This window comes from Lathyrus oleraceus, chromosome 3 (assembly GCF_024323335.1).
Source record: "Lathyrus oleraceus cultivar Zhongwan6 chromosome 3, CAAS_Psat_ZW6_1.0, whole genome shotgun sequence".
Classification (NCBI taxonomy): domain Eukaryota; kingdom Viridiplantae; phylum Streptophyta; class Magnoliopsida; order Fabales; family Fabaceae; genus Lathyrus; species Lathyrus oleraceus.
In genome coordinates, this window is record NC_066581.1 from 69426855 (window position 1) to 69446437 (window position 19583).

Below are 19583 nucleotides of genomic sequence, written 5' to 3' on the forward strand. Positions count from 1 at the left end.
CCGTTGAATTGACCCTAATTGGGATGTTGAATGCTGAGAAATTGTGTTGGGTAAGTTGTGTTAAAGCTGTAATTGAATCTGTATTTGTGTGAGTTGTGATTTCCCGAACGTATAGCTTTTTATGGAATCAGAATCGGAGGTCCGGAAGTCCTCCAACGGCGGAAAATGCGGAGAATTCTGCATTCTGCTTTGTGTTAGCGCAGGAACAGCTTTCTGTCTTGCGTTAACCGGTTAACCCAGGGTGTTAACCGGTTAACACTGTTAGGAATTGTGAAGTATTGCTGTTTTGCTTGCGTTAACCGGTTAACCCAGGGCGTTAACCGGTTAACCCTGTTGTGATTTGTGAAAATTGTTGTTCTGTTTGCGTTAACCGGTTAACCCAGGGCGTTAACCGGTTAACACTGTTGAGTTTTGCCAGAAAGCGTGTTCTGTGTTGCGTTAACCGGTTAACCCAGGGCGTTAACCGGTTAACACTGTTGGCAATTGGAAAAATTAATATTTGCATAATGTGTGCATAATTGGTGGTTGGCCTATATTGGCGTATGATGTAATAGGGATTAATTCCCGCTGTTTTGAGCAGTATAGGTATTAGTGGAGTGTGCTAATACTGTGATTAATTATTTGACATGATATGATGTTTTGATACGTGTGTTGATGAATGTATGATGGTATGCATAATGCTGTGAATGTATATGTTATGTATGCAATTGTGAATGGACTGTTTATGGCTTAGAGTGTGAGCATATGTCCATTGTGGATTATTATTGATGAGTTGGCATTGCTAGGTGATTTAGCATGCATATTGTAGTCTTTATGGTGGTAGCTAATTCCCGTGGTGAGTAATTAGTGAGTTGGTGGTAGCTAATTCCCGTGGTGAGGAATTAGTGAGTTGGTGGTAGCTAATTCCCGTGGTGAGGAATTAGTGAGTGAGTCACTAGGTCTCAAATGAGTGGGACTAGTGGGCTTGGTAGCCGTATCTGGATTTGATCGGTGAGGTGAACTATATGTTCACGAATAGTCGGTACCGCATGCATGGAGTCTCATTGCATAATGTATGTATGACGTATAATATGAATGGATGTATTCCAATATTATACGTGTGTTTGTGTTGGCATTGAGTATGAGTATGAATTGTGTTGGTATTGAGTATGCCATTTGAGTTGATGTGCCGTTACCGAATGTGTGATATGATTAGGGTGATTAATGTGTTATTTACTTAGCATTACATGATATTTTATAATGCTTATTATATCGATTGAGGAACTCACCCTTACAACTATGTTTTCAGGTAACGAGCAGTGATTGAGTAGAAGCTAGTGCTTGGAGTCTAGTGTAGTCTCCTTAGTGGGTCATGCTCTGATAGATGTAACATCGGGACGGGATGTTTTACCTTGTTGAATAATTTTACATGTAATGTGTTACATGTTTTGCATGATTGATTTGATTTCTATCCGTTGCGTATTGTGCAAATGCTTTATGTTTTGAATTAATAAAAGAGCATGACAGTTATTTGGTGAATGGTGTGAAATGATTGTGTGACACCCTTAATTGCATAATTACTCTGATTGATATATTGCTATTTTAATTAAATATTTGGGGTATTTTAGAAGGGTGTTACAATCAGAGTCTTCGTGTATCTGAGAATCTTGGAGTCTTGCTTCTGATGTTGATCTCTTTTGGATTCTGATGGATTCTTCAGATAGCGCTGATAAGTTCTGGAGTTTAGAGATAGCGTTGATCAGAGTCAGAACTTCTAGAGCTTACTTCTTGTTCAGATGCTTCTGATACTTTGCTGTTTTGCTCAGAGTTAGACTTTCTTGAACATGTTTCTACTTCAGATGCTTCTTATCTTCTGATAATTTGTATCTGATCTGGTTCTGTATCTGATGACATCATCAGATTTCTTCCTTCTTTCTTTAGAACCCTGCACACTTAGAAACTTTTCGTTAGGGTGCCATTTTTGGTTTCATCCTTTGTTATCATCAAAATCAAGGAATCTGTTGTAGAACAATTTTTGTTCTTACAATCTCCCCCTTTTTGATGATGACAAAACAATCTTAATTAGCAGATGAAACATGAATAATATCAGATCAGATAGATAAGAGCTCCCCCTGAGATAGTGCTAGGGAGTTCAGAAGTTCTTACCAGAGCTTCTAAGTAAAGAGGTTTCTTGATACCTTCTGCAATTTCTTAAGTCCAGGTTAGATAAAATTATTTTTAAGAAAATTATGTTGCAGAATGCTTAAGGTATTTAGACAATATTTTCATCAGAGCTATTAATGACTTCTCCCCCTTTTTGTCAGAATCAAAAAGACATAGCAAAAAATAAGGAATTTCAAGAGAAAAACATTGTATTCAGATAAAAACACAAAGGCAACAAGAACAGGAAAACATCAGAATCAGAGAAAGCAAACAAAAACAACAGGCAAGCAAAAAAAAAATATCCTAAGTGCCTAGGGGTTCGGAGGCGGAGGCATTCTCTGAAGCAACATAGCCAGCATGTTCTGAATGTTGTCGTTGACAGTGTCTTTCTTATCCATTCTGGCACGGAGTTCATTCTGATCTTGCTTAAGTTCTTTCAGCGTCTGGAGAACCATAGGGATAACAGAAGAGGACTCCCCCAGAGTCAGAGCCTGCTGTGCTTCAACAGCAGCCTGCGCTTCAGCTTCAGCAGCAGCTTGTGCTTCTGCATCCGCCAGAGCCTTAGCTTCAGCTTCCTTTATCCTTAGGATTTCAGCTTCTCTTGCTCTTTCTTCTTCCAGTCTTCTAGCCTCTTCTTCAGCTTCTCTTGCTAATCTCTCTTCCTCTAGCCTTCTGGCTTCAGCTTCTCGTGCAAGTCTTTCCTGAAGTCTTGCCTCAGCATCTCTGATGTAGCCATTTCTGACTTGTTCAGAGATGTTCTTCAGTCTAAAAGCCTCAGAGGTCATCCAGCCAATGACTCTGTTCCAGTGTGTCCTTACAGAGTCAGGATCATCACTGACTTCAGAGTTAATGGTCAGAGACTTGACCTTTTGTACTGAAGCCCCTGCGACCAGCATGATGGCTTCCTCAAGGGTAGGTATAGAAAGGTCAGGTTCAGAGGTATGAGGTGGAGATGTTGGAGGGCTGAGATTTAGAGTTAGAGGTTCTGGTTCAGTTTCTGATTCAGGTTGAGGTTTAGATCTTTGGGGTGAAGCGTAAAGAGGGTTTAAGTCTAATGGTTCAGTTTCAGCTTCAGGTTCAGGAGGGGTGATATCAGAGGTGTGGAGGTTAGAGGGTTGAGTTTCAGAGGGTTGGTCTTCAGAAGTAATGTTGGTTGTTTGTTCAGGTGGAGGTGAAGTTGCTTCAGATTGTGTTTGTGTTGGTTGTTGTGAAACAAGGTTTTGAGCCTGAATTTGGGCTAAGGTAGGGGAGTCAGGGTCAGAGAATTCTTGGTCAGAGAAGATTTGAAGGTATGGTGGTGATTCTGGTTCTGAAGATGATGAAGAGGAAGTGCTTTGGTTCATTTGTTCAGGTTCAGAAGGAGGTATGAATGTACGGGCGATATTTAAAATTGGTGAAGGTTGTGAGGTTCTGGTTGTAGAAGGTGGGATTTCAGAGGTTGTATAAATGGGTGGTGTTGGGAGAGGATTAGAGGAAGGAGTAGAGGAAACCATCAGAGGTTCAGAGGAAATAGGAGGAACAGACGTACCAGTAGAAATTTGCAGAGGAGCTGGAGATCTGCTTCCAGAAGATTCTCCAAGTCTTGCCTTCTTTGCCTGTGATGTTATCTTCTTCTCAGAGAGACCTCTCTTGTACCTGACGAAGTCTTCTTCTGAATCTAGACAATCGTCGAGGCTGAAGTCAGAGATGTCAACACCTTCATCCAGCAGACGATTAAGATAGATAGCAATCGCATCTCTGGGTTCGTTCTTGTAGAACCTAGCAAGACCATGAGGCAGCTTCCTCTGATCTTTCAAGGAATCCCAGGATGTGTCCAGCGTGGGTCTGACTTGAATCTTCTTTATTATTCCCATACTCTTGAGATTTCTGGCGTTCAAAGGCTTCCCAGTATCTATTGCCAGATCTTGCATCAGCTTGGCCTTCTCCAGATGATCTACCAGCCCATTCTCGATGAAAACATCAGATAACAATCTTCCCAGAGGGATGTAGGATCTGGGCTTCATGTTGTTTCTGGTCTCCCTGACAGAGTCTCTTAGGTATCTGAAGAGTAGTGCAGGAAGGCAGATCTTCACACCTTTGTGAATGCAATACAGAATGCACTTCTGATCTGCATTGATGTAATCAGAGGAGTTAGATGCTGGGCGGTGGTGAATAGTTCCCAGAATGATCTTGAGCCACACTCTGAGGTTCTGATGCAGCTCTTTGTTCTTTGAAGGATTTCCTTCAGTGTTGGGTTTGAAGATGGTTGGATTGATTACTTCAGCAACGCGCCTTGATCTTGGGTTGATGTTGTAAATCCTTTTTCCTCCATCTTTCTCCATGTTCAACAAAGAAGCAATTGACTCTTCAGTAATTACTATCTTTACCCCCAAAACATAGGAGACGATGAAATGGTCATCAGCATCTGCAAATCTCCAGAACTCCTTGATGAGAAGTGGGTAAACAGGGCCATAGTGCCTTTGGAAGTAGTTTCCCCAACCTTGTTGACGAAGTTCTTCAGTAAGATCAACTCCATTTCTTCTCAAGTTGTCAAAGTCCACCAGTGTTTCACATAACACATCCAATCCCTCAAAGGGAGTTGATAGGTTGATGTGAGGTAAACGATCAAGGATATGGGGTTCTTTGTAAACTGGGGTGATGGAGACTCCTGTAACGGTTGGAGTTGGAATGCTTGAGGTTTGAGCAGTTGAGCTTGATTCCATTTGTTGAGAAAAGTTGAAAACTTCTTGTTGTTGAGCATCCATAGTTGAAGAAGAAGGAGATGAAGATGAGTAGTTGAGAGACGCTTCAGAGAGGGTTTAGGGTTTTAGAGTGAGTGAGAGTGATAAGTGTGTGAAATGTGAGAAAAGTGTTTAAATACCCTAAGTTAAAACACATGCAAAACGACACATTATTCAGCGTTAGCACAAGAATCAAGTTAGCACGCTTGGGGGAGAAATGATTAAGGCTAATTAATGAATGTCTAATCCCAACAGTACGCACACTGCTCGAGGAGATCTCAAACGTTTCACCTTTGATCTTCTTCTGGACAGTTGTCTAGAAGTTCTAGGGTTAGACGCTAAGTGCTCCACGTGTTGATGTATCTGATCTTCAGGAATACCAAAGGATTGGTTCCTGGAGATTTCTAACTCAGATATCTTCTTAACTGGTAGAAGTATCAGAGTCAGAGGCAGAAACACATTTGTTTACATCAGAGTCTCATTTTACATTTTCAGAGCCACAATTCATTCAGGACAATTTTGAATGTTCAGATTTTTTAAGATAAAAAGAAATCTATCTTCAGCTAGAGGCTTAGTAAAGATATCTGCCCATTGATGATCTGTATCAATGAACTTCAATGTTACTATCCCTTTCTGAACATAGTCTCTGATAAAATGATGTTTTATTTCAATGTGTTTAGCTCTGGAATGTAGAATGGGATTCTTACTTAGACAAATGGCAGCAGTATTATCACAAAAGATAGGAATGTTACTCTCAAAAATTTGCAGATCTTCTAACTGATGCTTCATCCAGAGCATCTGAGTTGTGCACAGTGATGCTGAGATATATTCTGCTTCTGCAGTTGATAGAGCGATAGTTGACTGTCTTTTGCTAGCCCAGGAGATTAGATTGTTTCCCAAAAGCTGGCAATTTCCAGATGTGCTTTTTCGTTCTAGTCTATCTCCTGCATAATCTGCATCACAGTAACCAGAAAGTCTATACTCTGATGTTTTCTTATACATCAGGCCCAGGTTAGGAGTTCCTTTCAGATACTTAAGAATTCTCTTAACTGCTGTTAAATGAGATTCTCTAGGATCTGATTGGAATCTGGCACAGAGACAGACACTAAAAAGAATATCAGGACGAGTAGCAGTCAGATAGAGAAGAGAGCCTATCATACCTCGATAGAGCTTCTGACAAACCTTTGAGCTTACTTCTTCTTTTTCAAGAATGCATGTTGGATGCATTGGAGTTTTTGCAGAGTTGCAGTTAGCCATGTCAAATTTCTTCAGAACATCTTTAATATATTTGCTTTGATGAACATATGTAACTTCTGAAGTTTGGTTAATTTGAATTCCCAGAAAGAACTTTAGTTCTTGCATTAGACTCATTTCAAATTCTGCCTGCATTAACTTAGAGAATTCTTGACAAACAGAGGCGTTAACTGAACCAAAAATAATGTCATCAACGTATATCTGGCATATCATGAGATCATTGTTAAGGTTCTTACAGAAAAGTGTGGAGTCAACCTTCCCTCTGATAAAATTGTGTTCCAGAAGAAAATTGCTTAAACGTTCGTACCAAGCTCTGGGAGCTTGTTTAAGTCCATATAAAGATTTTTTAAGTTTAAAAACATGTTCTGGAAAGTTTGGATTTTCAAAACCTGGAGGTTGGTTGACATACACTTCTTCTGATATATAACCATTAAGGAATGCACTCTTGACATCCATTTGATATAATTTAATAGAATGGTTAATAGCAAAAGATACAAGAAGACGAATAGATTCTAACCTTGCGACTGGAGCAAAAGTTTCATTATAATCAATACCTTCTTGTTGACTATAACCTTGAGCTACCAGTCGAGCTTTGTTTCTGACGACTTCTCCTTTCTCATTCAGCTTGTTTCTGAATACCCATCTGGTTCCAATAACGTGAGTGCCTCTGGGCTTTGGAACAAGATCCCAGACATCATTCTTTGTGAATTGATCTAATTCTTCTTGCATGGCTGAAACCCAGTCGTTATCTTGAAGTGCTTCATCACAGGACGTAGGCTCAATCAAAGACACTAGTCCCAGAGGAGTATCTTCAGAGGTTCTGAAGGTAGATCTGGTTCTGACAGGTTCGTCCTTGTTTCCCAGAATCAAATCTTCAGATACGTTGATACGACTTTTAACTTTCTTTGGGATTTCTGGGGTTTTAATTTCTTCAGAGTTCTGAGTGACAGTTGCTTCTGGAGCTTTATCAGAACCTGCAAGGGTGATTTCTAAATCTGCAAAATCTTCAACTAGCTTTGACTTCTCAGGGTCAAGCTTATCATCAAATCTGACATGAATTGATTCTTCCACAATTTTGGTTTCTGTGTTGTATACTCTGTAGCCTTTAGAGCGTTCTGAGTATCCTAACATAATACCTTTCTGTGCTTTGGAATCAAACTTGTTCAGATGTTCTTTAGTGTTTAAGATAAAGCAAGAACATCCAAAAGGATGAAAATATGAAATGTTTGGTTTTCTTCCTTTACACAGTTCATATGGAGTCTTTTCCAGAATAGGTCTAATAGAGATTCTATTCTGAATGTAACATGCTGTATTTACAGCTTCTGCCCAAAAATGTTTTGCCACATTAGATTCATTGATCATGGTTCTGGCCATCTCTTGGAGTGTCCTATTCTTCCTCTCTACAACTCCATTTTGTTGTGGAGTTCTAGGGCAGGAGAAATCATGGGATATTCCATTAGAGTCAAATAATTCTTCAAAATCTTTGTTTTCAAATTCTCCACCATGATCACTTCTGACTCTAACAATTTTAGCATCAAATTCTTTTTGCACTTTGGAGCAGAAACTAGTGAATACAGAGTGAGACTCACTCTTGTGCTTTAGGAATTTCACCCATGTCCAGCGACTGTAATCATCAACAATGACTAGTCCGTACTTCTTTCCATTGACTGATGATGTTTTCACAGGACCAAATAAGTCAATGTGGAGAAGTTCCAGAGGCTTAGAGGTAGAAACAACATTTTTCTTTTTAAAGGATGTTTTTGAAAATTTTCCTTTCTGACATGCTTCACACAGAGCATCTGAAGAAAACTTCAGTTTAGGTAGGCCTCTGACTAACTCGAGTTTATTTAGCTGAGAAAGTTTCCTCATGCTAATGTGGCCCAAGCGTCTATGCCACACCCATTGCTCTTTATGAACAGACATCAGACATTTAACATTTTGTTCTTTTAAATCAGAAAGATTAATTTTATAGATGTTGTTTTTCCTCTTGCCTGTGAAAAGGACAGAGCCATCGTTCTGATTAATGGCTTTACATGTTTTTTGATTAAAGATTACATCATAACCGTTATCACTTAATTGACTTATGGATAACAAGTTATGCATTAATCTTTCTACGTAAAGAACATCAGATATAGAGGGAAGAGTACCATTACCAATAGTTCCGGAGCCTCTGATCCTTCCTTTCTGATCTCCTCCGAAACCTACGAATCCAGCATCTTTAAGTTCCAGGCTTTGGAACATAGACTTTCTTCCCGTCATGTGTCGCGAGCATCCAGAGTCCAGGTACCATGACTGGTGTCTGAACTTTGCTGCATAGGATATCTGCAACATACACAATCTTATCTTTTGGTACCCAGAATCTCTTGGGTCCTCTTTGATTAGTCTTCCCAGAGTTTCTCATAACTTTGGGTTTTCTAGCATTTTCAAATTTTTGTTCTTGTGTGTGTGTATAGTGATATGAAAATGGAGATTTAAGTTGGTCACTAGAAGAAGTTTTAACTTCCTTAGGATCATACCCAATTCCCTTTTTATTGTTCTGACTGACTCCATAAATCATGGATGCCATAATACTCCTACCTATTCCATTTTTCAGAAATTCTTGAAAGGCTTCTTCGTATTTATAAATTATTGCATTTGAAGTTTGTGGAGTTTGAGATAACGCTTCTTCTAATTCTAAGCTTTTTCTTTTTGCTCCATCTCTTTCTAATGTTAACAATCTGATTGTATCTTCTTGTGCTAGAATTGTCATCTCAAGCTTGCCACATTCTTCAAATTTTGCTTTAAGACAGCCTTTAATGTTTTTAAACTTTTGTTTTAATTTCTGATATGAGCTAAGAGTTTCTGACAAACAAGATTCTAGATCAGATCGAGAAAGTTCAGAAAATACCTCTTCAGATTCTTCATCTGAGCTACTCCTGGATGTGGTAGCCATAAGTGCCACATTGGCCTGTTCATCAGAGTCAGATTCTGATGATCCAGATTCACTATCATCCCAGGTAGCCATCAGTCCTTTCTTTGTCCTGAAGGTATTTTTCTTGAAGCTTTCTTTTCTAGAGTTGTCTTTCTTTAGCTTGGGGCATTCATTCCTGTAATGACCTGTTTCTTTACATTCATAACAGGTAATATCTTTGTTAGATTTACCTTTTGAAGTTGATTCTGATCGATCCCCTCTGGGTCTTGGTCTTCTGAAGTTGTTGTTCCTCTTTTTCCAGAGTTGCTTAACTCTTCTGGTTAGTAGGGACAATTCTTCTTCATCATCAGAGTCTTCTGGTTCAGAGTTGTCAGCATCTTCAGTTTCTGCCTGGAGAGCTTTGGTTCTGTCAAGTTTGCGTCTTTCAGGTCTGGACTTTAATGCTACAGACTTGTTCCTTTTCTGAGGCTCATCTTCCTCTAGTTCTATCTCATGGCTTCTGAGAGAACTGACAAGTTCTTCAAGGCTAATATTGTTCAGATCCTTTGACAGCTTCAGAGCAGTAACCATAGGTCTCCATTTCTTTGGCAGACTTCTGACTATCTTTTTGACATGGTCTGCAGTTGTGTATCCTTTGTCTAGAACCTTGAGACCTGCAATCATAGTTTGGAATCTAGAGAACATTGCCTCTATGGCTTCATCATCCTCCATTTTGAAGGCTTCATATTTCTGGATAAGCGCCAGAGCCTTTGTCTCTTTGACTTGAGAGTTTCCTTCATGAGTCATCCTTAGAGAGTCAAGTATGTCTTTGGCTGTTTCTCTGTTGGTGATCTTTTCATACTCGTTGTAAGATATAGCATTTAGGAGTATGGTTCTGGCCTTGTGATGATTCTTGAAAACTCGTTTCTGATCATCTGACATCTTACTTCTGGGAACTTCAGCTCCATCCTCTGTGACAGGAGGTTTGGATCCATCTGTGACAATGTCCCAGAGTTCAGCATCATAGCCTAGAAAGAAACTTTCAATTCTATCTTTCCAGTAATCGAATTTCTCTCCATCAAAGACAGGAGGCTTAGCATTATAACTATCCTTTTCATTTGTGTGGGCCATAGTTTTTCTCTTTCTGAATCTCTCTACACTGTTAAGTGTTTGATTAGAAAATCAATAACAGAGTCGGAGCTCTGATACCAATTGAAGGTGAGAAAAACAAGAAAGGGGGGGGGGGGGGTGAATTGTTTGGAAAATAAGCGCTTTTTCAAAATGAAAATCACACAAGGATTTTATACTGGTTCGCTTATAACACAAAGCTACTCCAGTCCACCCGGCCAAGGTGATTTCGCCTTCAACAAGGACTTAATCCACTAATCTTGAAAGATTGATTACAAACAACGTCTAAGAGAAAGATCTCTTAGTCCTCTCAAGTATACAGACTACACAGAGTCACTTGAGGAAATAAACAAACAATAGATAAAAGATTTATGTAATCTAAAGTGCTTCTAAGAAAGCAAATATTACAATAGTAAGAACAAAGTGATTCACGTTATAAGCAAAAGCTTCGTGAAGATTTAGAGAGCAAGAGTATTTTCTTGAGCGTTGATGTTTCAGTATAATTTTTCCTTGTATGTGTTGTATGCTGAATGTTGATTTGTAGTCCTTTATATAGATGAGTGAGGTAGTAGTTGAAACTGATGAGTAATAAAATGAATTTACGCCATAACATAAATAGCTTCTGCAGGATAACTTTCTCTCCTTGAAATGACTACTTACCACATATAGTATCTTCTTTATTGAAATTGGAGATTAACGTCTCTTTCTGTATTAGGAAAACCATTTGCAAACCTTTACTTGACTTTAACGTTACTCTTTCATAATTAGCAATTCCATGATCAGAGTCTTCGTGTATCTGAGAATCTTGGAGTCTTGTTTCTGATGTTGATCTCTTTTGGATTCTGATGGATTCTTCAGATAGCGCTGATAAGTTCTGGAGTTTAGAGATAGCGTTGATCAGAGTCAGAACTTCTAGAGCTTACTTCTTGTTCAGATGCTTCTGATACTTTGCTGTTTTGCTCAGAGTTAGACTTTCTTGAACATGTTTCTACTTCAGATGCTTCTTATCTTCTGATAATTTGTATCTGATCTGGTTCTGTATCTGATGACATCATCAGATTTCTTCCTTCTTTCTTTAGAACCCTGCACACTTAGAAACTTTTCGTTAGGGTGCCATTTTTGGTTTCATCCTTTGTTATCATCAAAATCAAGGAATCTGTTGTAGAACAATTTTTGTTCTTACACGTACATCTAAATGTTTAAACTGCTAGAATGCGATCAAGAAGAATCCCTTATACCGTAAAATAAACAAAATCTAAGTCTCTCACCCGCGAGCAGATAAGAAAATGTTTAACCGTTAGAATATGACCTAAACACTCGTCTTCAAAAATCAATCAACCAACACTCATTTCCTATCAAGAACTATGTAGCTTTGAGTTTTCCATCGCACCTCGAGATAAGTAGGAGAGAAATTCACGTCTCGTCAATCACAATAACAAAAAACAACAAAAATATCTTTTATCTTGCCCCGAACTTTGAAGCTTTGAGTTCCTCATTGTACCCAAGGATACATAGGAACAAGACCCACAATCTTGTCAAGCACCCTAATAAAAACCTTTTGCGACCCCTTTTCTTTTACATTTTTATCACTCTAAGAAAACAAATAAACATAAGCTAACATTCAAGCACAAATTTAATTAAAAGGTTCCCGTTTAGTACAATGGACGTGAAGGGAGATAATACTTTCCCCTTGCGTAATCGACTCCCGAACCCGAATTTGGTTGCGACGATCATTTTCTTTTTATTTTAAGGGTTTTATCAATATTTTCCCTTTCCTTCATTGGAATAAATAAAGTTTGGTGGAGACCCTGTTCTAATCATTTTTTCCACGAGATGCGACAACTGGCGACTCTGGTAGGGAACATGCTCCAAGCTAGATAGAGTCAAGCCTAACTTAGTTTCATTTGCGATTAAATGTTAAAAAAGTTGATTTCTTATGTTTCTTTATCATTTATGTTATTGTTACTATTTTCCACTTGGTTCTTATGTACTATAAAGGATATTCTATTTGCTTGATATACTCTGTGAGATGGACTCTCTACCCGAGTCTTGAGAAAAACATTAAGAAAGGATGTGGTTGTGTAGTGTTGGCCTACCAGACTCACTTGTCTTGTTAGGGTAACACGAGAACCACACTTAGAGTAGATTCTCTTGAGGGTATTGTCAACTAGAAAGCAATTTTTCTAAGGGGGCAATATTTTCTTGTTGGATTTGTGACTCTAAGGACCTTTTAGAACCCCGATACACCGTGGTTGCATAGTGTTAGCCTGCCTGAAGCTAGCAAAATATACCCGAGCACATCGCACGCTCAAAGATACAACAGAGTCGCCATAGAACTTTATTTATTCCCAAAGGAAAGGAAAAATATCGATAAAACCCGGGGAAGAGAAAAAGGGTAAGGAAGTCGGTTATACAAGGGGAAGGTATTAGCATCCCTCGCATACGTTGTACTCAACGGGAACCATTTTGATCGTTCTTTGCTTGACTGGGTGTTACTATCTAATGATTACTCGTAAAAGAATAAAGAGAAAAAAATGGAATAGATAGAATTCTCGGTGAGGATTATGGCTCTTATGCCTACGTATCCTATAGTGCAATAAGGAATTCAGAGCTCCGTAGTTCATGTAACTAATGGTGGGAAATGAAAGAAAAACTGAGATAGAAGTGGTGTTTAAACCTAACAAGAGGTATAACTGATGTTTTCTTCATAAAGAAAAAGGTAAAAGTGATATAAGTGGGTAAATGGTGTTTGAATCGGGTAATGATGTTTAAACCGGATAATGGTGTTTAAACCAATAAAGGGTTGATGAAAGTAATGAATAGTGAATGAATAAATAAATGTGCTCACAGAGGATTTGAATCCTCTTGCCTACGTATTCTCTCTATGCAATGAGAAAGTCATAGCTCTATAGTTTGGGGAATTAAGACGGACAAAGAAAGAAAAAAAGATTGGATAAAATTGTTATTTGTGGTGTTAGAACCAAAGGATAAGGTATACTGAAATTGATTAATGTGAAGAAATGGGGTAAGGTAGTATATAACTGATTGAAGGGAAAAGTGGTGTTTGAACTGGATAATGGTGTTTGAACCAAAAGAAATACTTGAAGTATAATGGTAATTTATTTGATGTGGTGTTAAAACTGGATAGTGACTGGATTATGGTGTTTAAACCAAAAGGTATATGACTGTAGTGCTTAAACCAAGGGTTATGATAATGTGGTGTTTGAACCAAGGAAATAGTGTTTAAACCAAAGGATGGGCTAAAATTTGTGTCTAAACCAAAGGGTTGGTGTTTGAACCGGATCATGGTGTTTGAACCAAAAGGTAAATGGATAATGTGGTTTCTAAATCAGATGGTGGTGTTTGAACTAAGGAATGACTTTTAAACCAAGGTAATGGTATTTAAACCTAAAGAGTGATGTTTAAATCGAAAGGTCGGTGTCTAAACCGGAAAGGGGTTTATACTAATGCAATGGTAATAATGCTCAACCAAAGGAAGGGTAATGGTTTTTAAGCCATGAAGGTTGTTCAAATTGAAGCAATGCAATGGTGTTTAAACTAACAAAGGTAGTTGAATATGGTTTTTAAACTGAAGGGATGTGATGGTGTTTAAATTTGAGGAAGGTAACTGGAGATAGGGTGTAAACTTGAAGAAATGCAATGATGTTTAAACCATCAAAGGCAATTGAAGATAGTGTTTGAACTGAAGCAATGCAATTGAAAATGGTGTTTGAACCAACAAAGTTGATCGGAGTAATGTTTAAACTGAAAGACATGGTAACAAAACCAAAAGATGCTTGAAAATAGTGTTTAAACCGAATGGGATACAAAACTAGATTGGAGAAGCAAAGTTGCTTGTTGTGGTATTAAATAGTTGAGGTGCTTGCATGGAGAAGACTTGTCAATTACTGGATTCAAATCGCACTAAAGTCTATGAATAGAGGTGAATACTCTTAGCATTCGGGTCATTCATCCCGTACCCAAAGATATTCAGAATAAGGATGTGAATTCTCCCTCTCACCCCTTCTTTATTGCTTAAGGCTCGTGTCGTGTAATCCTAATCATAACTGAGAAGTTGTTGAAGAAGATTCCTGCATGTGGATTTTGATGATGTAATGTTGCTTGTTGTAAAGAGGAGATTTGACAATCATTTTATCCAAATTGTACTAAAGTCTATAAATAGAGGTGAATACTCTAAGAAACTGGGTCATTCGTCCCATATCCAAAGATATTCAGAAAGAGGATATGAATTCTCCCTCTCACCCCTTCTCTATTGCTTAAGGCTCATGACACAAAACTTGAATCATGATTGACAAGTGTTTATACACCTTTGTGTACTTGAACTGTAGTACAATCTATTTACAATGTACTGGCTTATATTGAATGAAGTATTGAACTTGAATTTTGAATCTTCAGGTCTTGAGCTCCTGAGGTCCAGTACAACTTGAATACAAGGGACTTGCCCTATCAAGTGATCAAGGATCTTTTGATCACTTGAATAAACTTGGAGAATTAAGCACAATGCAAAGAATTTGGTTGATCAAAGTAAACTTTGATCAACACGATTAGTGGGATTGAAACATATCAGTTGAACTATATACAACCTAATGGATGAATCATCCAATTTGTACCAATTAAATCTACACAAACCATAAGCTAAGGGAGCATGCATAACATGAACTTTCTAAACCCTAGGGGTAAAATGGTCATTATCCATAATTTGGTTAATATTGAATTAAATCCTAACAATTAAAATCTAATTAAAATCAATTAAACCTAATTAATTCTAATCAAATCTAATCATATTATGTGATCAAAACTTAATCTAATCTAAATCTAATATTGAATTATGCACAAAATTGTAGAAAAAAATTTAGAAATCAAAAAGAGTATAAAACCATACAAAATAAATATATGAACAAAAACAAGAAATAATATGAAGAGAAATGAGGCAAGGGTGTGGATCTGTGATGGAGGTGCAAATAGAAAATGTTTGGGCCTTAAGCCCAATCCAAGCAGCGGAGGTCCATGTTCATCTTAACACATAAAACGTGAAGCCAAAGACTCAGCAATGAACACAAACTTCTCACTTCACCATTCACGTTTGTTGCATCTTCTTAATTAAAAAATTCACATGTTCATAATGAAACAAGAATCACAATCCAATTCAAAATTGAAGCTCCATCAACGTCACTGCAACCTTGTTCATCTTGATTTCAACATCACCTTCAACGAATCGGAAGGTGCAACATTGAAATGCATTCGATTTGCATTGTCACGGTGAATTGAGAAGAGCACAGGGATCTTATGGATTGCGCTACATAGATAATTGAAGAAGGATACATAAGAGTACTTACCGATGCGTTGACTCTCCGGTGTTAACAAGTATTGAATCTTCTTTGCTCTGCTTTGCTTCAATCCAATCTTCCTTCTCCCCCTTCTGTTTCCCACTTCTACTGCATTGAATCGAGAGTGAGAGTTGAAGAACGAGAGTGAAGAGTTTATGAGCTTGATTCGTGACTTGTGATTTTGAGTGCTCCTTCTGTGAATTGTGAAGAGTTTGCTTTCTGTGTGTTGTGAAGTGTGTTCCAGAGTAGTGAATGAGTGAAGAGTGATTGCATATATAGAGTTTTGGTTTGCAGTTTCAGTTAGAAATGCACATGAAATTCAATTTAAATTCACAAGTTAGTTGAAAATGTAGAAAATCTGTTATCTTTGAAATGAGTTAGTGAATTAGTTTTTGTGTGTTGCATATGTTGGTTAGTTATTGTGAGCTTCAAATTTGTTTTGTTAATCGAAGTATATAGGGATAATATGTTGCTATGAATTATGCAGGGTGGATGCTTTGTTTCTTTCACTTGTGTTTTCAGGGCTATGTGTTTTGTATTTTGTAGGGTGCTTCTGTTCATTTTCTGTCATGTATGCAATTGTTCATTATCTTATAGTCTGTTAGAATCATTAGGGGCAATGTTTTGGCCTTGTTAGAATCAGTAGGAAACATGTTTGTAGGTTTAATGTATTGCTTTGTTGAAGTCAGTTTGTAGAGTAATTGATATGTTGTGGACTGTTGGTCAGTAGGTTACAAGGCAACTGTTTTGGTTTGTTGTGGTCAAGAGGTTGCACTTGTGTTGTGAAATGTTATGTATTTAGAATGCTATTTTGAATGGCTAATGGAATTGAATTGAATGGTTTATGGAATGTTAATTGGGAATGTGTATATGGAATGTATTGAATGTGTGTTATTGAATTGTATTGGAATTGTATATGGCTTGATCATTTGAATTGTATTGATTTATAATGGGAATGTGTTGAATTGTGTATTGTGTTGAATTGGATTATGGATGGCTTCCTTGGTTGAAATGTTTTGGACAAACATGCTTAAATACCTAATTGTGGAATGTGAATTTTGTAGGTTTTGCATTTGGCATGGACACTTGAGGATCAAGACTTGAAGACTTGAGGACTCTGGGGAAAATGGTTGACTTTGGTCAACTAGTTGACCAAAAAGTCAATAGTTGACCAAAGTCAATTGTAGATTAGAAACTAGAGTTTTGCATTGTTAGATATAAATGTAATGAGTTAATGAAATGTATGTAAAAGTGGTTTTGAATGAATAATGACTTGGTTTAAATGAAACAAATGGTTTATGTGACTTGCTACGCAACATGAATGAATCTTGAATAAAATGCATAAATGGACCAACAATGATGACATATAACGCCTTAAGAATATCAATAGACCAAAGACAAATAAAGGACCAAAAGACCAATGCACTAATGCAAGCATGAATACAAGAATCAATGACCAAGGACTGGTGATCTTGACAACCCCATATGCATGTAAGCAATGACCATGAATCAAGAACCAAATATTTTGAAAACACCATATGGATGGATGTAATAACAAAACCTTGAACCAGACGAAATCCCAAACAAGTGGACATGTAGGTTAGATGAATGAATCTCATGCACAATAGCAAGTCTTAATGGTCGATGATGCATGACAAGATGGTCAAGAACCTCTTCCGAATGAGCTAGGGTTTCAGTCAATCCTATGGTCAAAGGTCAACTCAAAATGGCACCCAAGTACCAACCATCCCTGATTAGGGTTTCATGTTGCACACCCTATGATCAAGGTCTTCAAACCAAGCATGAAGCTCCACAATTAACCTCCCAACACATGGGCCCATAATTAGGGTTTAGTGGTCAAACCAATGCTCAAAAGTCAATCACAAGATCCCGTAGTATCACAATCAAGAATTAGGGTTTTGATGCACAAATTAATGTTATGACGTGGTCTCCTTGAATCAAAGTCCCAAAGATCAAGGAATTAGGGTTTTATCCCAATGATTCCATCTAAAAAACCATACCGCATCTCTAGGGTTTGATCCAGGAGAAAACACTATCTTTTGTTAGCCACAAGCTTTAAATCTATGATGGTTATTAGAAAGTCTTAACATGAATGAATGATGCATATGAATGAGGCATGAATGAGTACAAATGAATTTTAAGTCATAAGTTAGATGAAATATGAAAAGGGGGGGGGGGGGGGGGGCATATTTTGGGGTATTACACTGCCGAACTCACATGCCTTGTTGGGGTAGCACGAGAACCACACTCAGATGAGGACCTTTAAGGTATTATCAACTAGCAAGTAATTTTGCTAAAGGGGGCAATATTATTGAGGTTAAACTATGACTATGGGAACCTACCACCTTAGAGCCTACCCTTGGGAATTTCAGTAATCTGAGACACTAATATTTTCCTCCTGTTATTACCCTGGCTTACATGATATACTTGTGATCTTCAGCATTTCATTGCATTTCATTGCATAAAAAACAAGATAAAATTTCATGCATTTACATTACATCAGCATGCATTGCATATCATTTTCCAAAACAAAATAAACTCATCCCACATTTTTCCCGCTACCAGCAGGCTGACTTCCTGACACTAGTACTAAATCCTTGATACGTACTGGAGAACCAAGAAACACTTGGAACAGGACCAAGTTGAGCTGAGAAAAGACATGAATGACATGAAAGGAATGGTAGACCAAGTGTTGGAAGTTATGCTAGCTCAGTCGAAGAATAATCTTCAGCATATTGTTGCAGAGAATGTCGACCATACATCAGGCTTTACTCTGATTACCAACCCAATATACGATCTTCTGCCTGACTTTGATCCTCTATAAGTGAACATTCCTACTCAACCTCAGTTGATTCCATTAACCAATCCTGATGTTGAAAGGCTTTGTGCCCTTGAAGGGGAAATCTGAACAATGAAGGCGCATGACACTCCTATGTTTGATATGTGCTTAGTGTCGGGCCTATTGATCCCGCCAAAATTTAGAGTACCCAACTTTGAGAAGTACAAAGGGGATAGTTGTCTAAGGCACCATTTGGTGATGTTCTTCTGAAAAATGGCCTCTCATACTCACGAGGATAAGTTGAGGATTCATTGTTTTCAAGACAATTTGATTGGAGCGTCGTTGAACTGGTATATGAAGTTAGAAAGAAGCCAGATTCAGTCATGCGAAGACTTAGTCAACGCCTTTTTGAAGTAGTATAAGTAAAATTTAGACATGTCTCTAGACCGAAGGAAGCTGCAGAGCTTATCTCAAAATATCAACAAATCCCTCAAAGGATATGCACAACGATGGAGAGAATCAGCAGCCCAAGTGCAACCACCACTTTTAGAGAAGGAACTAATTGACTTGTTTATGGATACTTTGCACAGCCCGTACTTCGAAAGGATGGTAGACAGTGCATTATTAGACTTCGCCCACTTAGTGTCAATAGGAGAACGCATCTAGAGTGGCCTCAAAAGAGGAAGAATCCAAGGCTCCTCGAGTAGGCATACTATCAAGACAAAATCCCTCTGCAATTCCCAAAAGGAAGAGGAAGATGAAACCAATGCAGTTATGGAAGATGTTAGGTATTCTCATGGTACACCATCCAAACCTAATGATCCCTCATCTTCTTAGTAGTCATCATTTCCAGCGCCACATTATCCTTATGGGCAACCAGCAATGCCTAGAACACCATACCTGAAACCATGTATCGATCCTCATTCAAATCAACGAGCCCAAGGTTGAAGATATCAAAATCAATGTCAAAACCAGCCTAGGCCTCGAAACAATCTGGAAAGAAGGAATGCTCATCTTGATCAAATTCCTTTGATGAACAGTCAACTTTTGTCATATTTGATTCAAAGCTCATTGGTGGAGCCCAAATCTCTCAAGCCTTTGCCACAATAATAACCACCTGGGTAAGATCCTGATGTGCAATGTAGATATCATGTCGGATCAATAGGGAACTCAATTGAAGACTGCAATGCTTTCAAAGCTAAGGTTCAACCATTGATTGACAAAGAGTACATATATTTTCAAGAAGGGAACTTGGTGGTGCACATCAACCTCTCTCCCGAATGAGTTTTGTTGGTTCTTAG

The 19583-nt window shown here is 38.1% G+C and overlaps 1 long non-coding RNA gene across 1 annotated transcript; it reads left to right on the top strand.

The window, feature by feature from the left end:
* The first annotated feature begins 15224 nt into the window (after positions 1–15224).
* Positions 15225–16786, top strand: LOC127128923 (uncharacterized). The gene is made up of 2 exons (XR_007806084.1): positions 15225–15519; positions 16547–16786. It is a non-coding gene; the product is annotated as an uncharacterized LOC127128923 (long non-coding RNA).
* Positions 16787–19583: the final 2797 nt, after the last annotated feature.